The sequence below is a fragment of the Psammomys obesus genome, unplaced genomic scaffold (genome assembly GCF_907164565.1).
Source record: "Psammomys obesus unplaced genomic scaffold, mPsaObe1.curated_primary_1811, whole genome shotgun sequence".
Lineage (NCBI taxonomy): Eukaryota > Metazoa > Chordata > Mammalia > Rodentia > Muridae > Psammomys > Psammomys obesus.
Window position 1 is genome coordinate 6929739 of NW_026596120.1, and position 6000 is coordinate 6935738.

Below are 6000 nucleotides of genomic sequence, written 5' to 3' on the forward strand. Positions count from 1 at the left end.
CCTTTTTGTGAGTAGGGATTTGAGACAGGGTTTCATGTGTGTTGAACTTAATATGCAGGTAGGGATGACCTTAAATGCTTTATCCTCCTGTCCTCAAAGCCCAACATACTGGAATTACATCCAGTTCATATAACTAGTTTTGACTAGGTCGATGCCCTAAAAGGGTCTGAGACCTCTACAAGGTTCAAGGAATGGAGCAACATGGGGGAAATGTCAGCACCTCTGAGTAGTCATTCTTCATGACCGACTTCAAGACTGTATCGTATAACACATTGCCTCAGAGAACACACAAAGACCAGTGGTTGTAGCTCCCTAGTAGTTAGGGAGAGGTGCAGTTGACTTAGGAGTTTAGAAAAAAAAACTAAATTACTATGGGTTTTTCTAAACAGGGGCTGTCACTTATTGGTACATCAATTATTCAGCATGTGCAAGGAACTGAGTTCAGGACCCCAGGATGTAGAGAAAAAAAGCCAAAAAAATTAACGGTAATGTGTGCTAGGCCACACCTATAATCCCAATATTCAGGAGGCCAGCCTTATTTACACAGTGTCGGACAGACGTATAAATCAAAAGTGAGGGGCATGGTGGCACATGCCTTTAATTGGAAGGCTTGGGAAGCCGAGGCAGGTGGACTCTTTATGAGTTCAAGGCTAGCCTGGTCAGGGTGACACAGTGAAGGGAGTGGGGGGTGATTCTGATGAGAAAAACTGCGGTATTGGCAGCCTCATTCCCTCTCACTCCCTCACCCTGTACTTTAACATCGCCCCCTATTAATTTTCAGGCCCTAGATTCCTCTTCCCATTTTCTGAATGCCCCATCTCAATTCTCAATTTTTAATATTTCTATTTATTTATTTTTAAGGCAGAGGATTGGGGTGGGGGTTATGATCCATAAGGGCTGACTTTGCTTTGGGGGAGGCAGTGGCCCAAACAGGTTGGAGTCTGAGGAATGACACTGAATGGAGGGTCTGAGCAAGGAGACCAGCGACCTCCAGAACCCAGGTGTTTACTGATATGAACTGGTTGGGCAAGGCCACAGGAAAATTTATCTTCCACAGGAAAACATGGTCAGGAGCCACGGATAATGACTCAGGCGGTAATATTCACACTTGTTCTTACAGTCTGCAGCCACAGCAGAAGCTGCAAGAGAACAATGACATGTACCAGCCTACAGATTATGCCTGGAGGTTCAGACTTCACATCTTTTCAAAGGGACTCTGGCTGGGGCTAAGGAGGAGCTGGGGCCACGGTCCTTCTCCAAGAGACGCCTGGGGACCAGCGGGAATATGGCACCGGCCTGAGCCACACACAGAGACGAATCAAGCCATCCTAACAAAGTCTGGCTTTCTGTGACTCACAGTCGACCCCTGGAGGACAACACCCCGCGAAGGCCCCAGAGAAACCGCAACACTCCGGACTCCGCTTTCAACCAAAGGCGGGGTTTGGGGGGTGGGGGTGGGAGCGAAGCTTCCTGGGAAATTCAGCTCTTGTCAAGCGACTTCTGGGAGTTGTAGTTTCTATAGGTCCCTGGTCGCAGGCTTGTTTGTTTTTCCGGGTTGAGGTTTCTATTGCTCCAGAACCCTAGAAAAAGGCCCGGTTTCTAGTTCTTGGTGGCATCCGACCTGATGGATTCATAGCAGAAAATGTACTTATGATATATGTAATATAATACTGCACGCGTCTTTTAACGGACATATAATGCACTACTATGCACAGCTTCGCTGTATCATGTTTCATGCCTAACTCATGTTCCCAACAAGTATTTTTAAAATGTCTTACTTGTAAAAAGTCTGATATATAATGTGATGAAAACATGTCTGAAACTTTTTTCTCTTTGTCATATATATTTTTTTAATGCAGACATATGTAATTCTTTGTATGACAAAAGTCTCTGTGTTGTCAAATCCCATTAGGAAAAAAAGATTTAGAGAAAAAAAAAAAAAAAAGAAGAAGACTTTTCACGTGATAAACATTTTTAATGGCTATATCAGTGACATTTAGAATTTGTACTATAGATATACATTTGTATAAATATTAATTAGAAAACAGTAAAGAGGCTGTACACTAAAATTACACATAAACTAATATTCTAAAGAATTTTATGATTGCCATTATTGAAGCATAATATCAAAATTTATAAATTAAAACATCTAATTTTATAATCTTACCTTATCCTGGGCCAAAATTTTAAAAAGAAAAATTGGATAGTTTAAAGGTATATATAATTTTTGACTTTGGACATAACATTTTATAACAATCTATGGATTGTTTCTTAAAGTCTGGGCGAATTATGAAAGCTTTATATAATTACAAGAGGATTTAAAATGAAATCTTGTAAGATTAATATGTAATTAGCTATACGTTAAGTATTGTTTGTATGATTTCCTACCTATACTCATGTGTGAGTTTTGGGTCACCATGTATGTAGAGGCACCAGGGAACCAGAAGAGGGCACCAGATACCTGGACCTGGACTTAGGAGCCTCTCTGTCCTGGCCACGGTCACTCATTTTTGGCTCCAGGCTAAACTGTGTCTTACTCCTTTCCTAGTGAGAGCTGTGTTCTGCGTTAACAAGGCTTTACCTAGCTGGGGTCACATAAAACCATTTTTGATACATGTGTGTTCCCGTTACATCCCTCATTTCTGGGCAGCAGCGGGACTCAAACACCTTTGTATTCTAAGCAGAGTCACACTTTATATAAAGGGAGTAAACACTGGTCACACAGAAAGTCTACTGTTATGCTGCAGACAGTGCACATAACGAAACCATTTTGTTTTGTCAATTGCCAAGCTTTCTGTAAAATTCTAACTCTAAAATCTGCTTTTGTTGGTTGTGTTTTGTATTTTCCTTGCACTTTTTATAGCTGTTATCTATTGATATTCTATGAAAAACAAGAAAAAGAACCCTCACCACTTTCAATTATAATTATACAATTAGTGCATTTAACAGACACCACAAGAGGCTGAACTTAAAGCTGACCTTTAAAGAGAACGATCAGAAAAATCTCCCAGCCTACAAAGGCACAATAATGGACCTAGAAACAGAGAACTCTGCCAGATGCACAAAGAACTGGGAACCGTGCCTAGGTAAACTTAGCCCGATCACCTTTGGCTCTAGGCCTCCCAGGTGCTCAAATGTGGCTAGTAAAATGAGCTTTTGACATGGCTTCTCTAACTGCCCTTCCCCCTCAAGTGGGACCAATCTAGAAAAAAGCCAAACCCCAAGAAAATTTATCAGACTGTCTTCAGAGAACATGGTTCAGGGATAAGGGGGGGGGGGGCGGGTTGCTGTCATCAACATGGAATTATTTATGCCACTCCTTCCCATGACTACTGCATCAGTTTTCTTGCTGTAATAAAACACCACGGCCCAAGCAACTTAAGGAAGAGGTTTTTATTGTGGGTTATGGTCCCGGAGAGATTGAAATCCATGCTGGTAGAAAGAGGCACGGCAGCAAGAAGCAGGCAAGGTGGCAGAAGCAGAGACTCTGGGGCTCACATCTGGAACCACCAGCAGGAAGCAGAGAGCAATGAACTTGGAGTGGTGGGGGAATTTCAGCTCTCAAAGCCCGCCCACCATGACACGCTTCCTCCAGGAAGGCTGCTCCCCCTAAACCTCCCCAAACAATTCCATCAATGGGAACTGCATGTTCAAATGCTTCAGACTACGGGGGACATTGCTCATTCAAACCACCACAGCAACTAAAGTCAACACGCCACAGGAGTAAAGATATTCTAAAGAAAGACTCGGACACTCTTCCCTTGGCTGCTGGGTTATTGTCAAGGAGCTGGTGTGCTGGGAGGAGAAGGCTGAAGCCTGGTGCCAGGCAGGGGAGGAGCTGAACGAGGTCTCACCAGTCCCCACCACTTTCCAGAAGCCCTTGTAGGAGACGCTGGGACTGGGACAGAAAGGAGTAAATGTCATGTGGGACCTCATTTCACTATTGTCTAATTGAGCCTAGTTGTTGGGGCTGCCAGGGCCTGGGCTCTGACCCTAGCAGCTATGGTTATAGAGAAGAAAAGGGATCTTGGGGCTGGAGATATGGTTTACCAGTTGAGAGCACTTGCTGCCCTTGCAGAGGACCTATGTTTGCTTCTGAACACCCATACAGTGGCTCACAACCACGTGTAACTCCAGTTCCAGACGATTTGACTCACTCTTCTGGCCTCCACAGGGATGTGGATGCATGGGGCTCACAGCATACACTCAGACTCTCACACACATACACATAAAATAAATCTTTTTTTTTTTTTTTAAAGGAACCATATGCATGGTGACACAGCACTAGCTTGATTTAGGTAACAATGTAGTTACCTAAATAGTTGCTGTTTTTTTACAGTGACTCTCCCCTGCCATGGCTCTCCCCACAATACAAATACTAACAGGCATTGGGCTGGGACATTGCAGCCAAGATTTATTACCCGGGAAGTGAGTTAATATCAAAGGGTATTGAGGTTAAGGGGTTGGGACCACATTCACCCTTCCCTCTCCTCTGCCTCCTGCCTGCCTGGGAATCAAAGAGCCTGACCACAGGATCCTGCTGGAAGTCTCCCCTCATCCTCAAAATGTGGAAGAAAAGATTCCTTTATTTGCCAAGTGGACTGATTCTTGTCAGAGACTCCACCATGTTATCTCTCTCTAGAGCTAGGGCCTGACTTGTCAGAGCCCCCACCATACTCTTGCCCTCTGTCTGTCTGTCCATGCCATCAATATCTTTTCTAATTAACTCCTTTGTTGTCTTAGTTAGGCTACTATTGCTGTGAGGAAACATCATGACTAAGGCAACTTGGGTAGAAAAGGGTTTATTTGGATTACACTTCCATATCACCGTCATCACAGAAGGAAGTCAGGACAGGAACTCAAGCAGGGCAAGAACCTGGAGGCAGCTGTTGCAGAGGCCATGGAGGGTGCTGTATACTGGCTTGCTCATCATGGCTTGCTCAGCCTGCTTTCTTATAAACCCCAGGACCAACAGCCCAGGGACGGCACCACTCACAATGATCTAGGCTTTCCCCCATCAATTGCTAAGAAACTGCCCTATAGCCGGATCTATAGAGGCATTTTCTCAATTGAGGTTCCCTCTTTTGAGATGACTCTAGCTTATGTCAAGTTGACATAAAAGTAGCCAGCACATTAGTTCCCAGAAATCCATGTTCACCTCATCCAAACTCAATACTTGACTTTAGAAGTATTCTACTAATGGTGTTGGGATTCAGTAGGCACCCCCAAAGAGCTATCATATTATTGAGCAGAGACACACAATTGTAGCAGCAAGGTTTATTAAGATACGCTTCCAAGGGAGAATGCAGGTCTTATCAGAGGAGAGCTCAGGAGTTCCCTCACTGCTGTGCAGAGTATGGGCTTTTGAGGTCACTTGCACAGCACAGGCCTCTCTGTGCATGCCTTTGATGCCATCTAGGGTGAAGGAACCGGCTCATTTTTTTTTTTTTTTTTTTTGCATATTAAAGAATTAAAAGGTAGGGGGAGTGTTGCTGGAATCTCCTGAAGAAGCTCCCATATAATAACAAGGAACTTGGGGTGCCCCCTGGGGGGGCGGCAGGGTAGTGTCTTAGTCTCATTATTAAACCAGGTGAAGAATGGACGCAAAGGGATGCCAGAGGGCAACTGATCAGAGTTTAGAAAGAAAAGCCCCAAGGCAGGCAAGCTTAAGTCATGCAGCTGCCTAGAGGAGGAGAAAGAAGACAGAAGGGAAAAGAAAGTTATGCCTTTGAGGTAAGCCAGCATGGAGGGCAGTCACACAGTGGGGATAGGAGCTTTAGAGAACAAATAGGGAAGTCCAAAGTACCAGGGAGTTTAAAAGGCTCTGGCCAGCATCCCAAAGAAAAAGAGAGAAGAAAAAGGAAAAGGTGTGTCCTCTGAGTGGGGACTCAGGCAGAGAGGCAGACCCAGCAAGACCTTATGGTAGATGTAGGGACTGTATGAGGAGGCAGGAATCCTGGGAAGGGAAGGTTCCGTATGAAGGAGAACCCATCTTCGTAG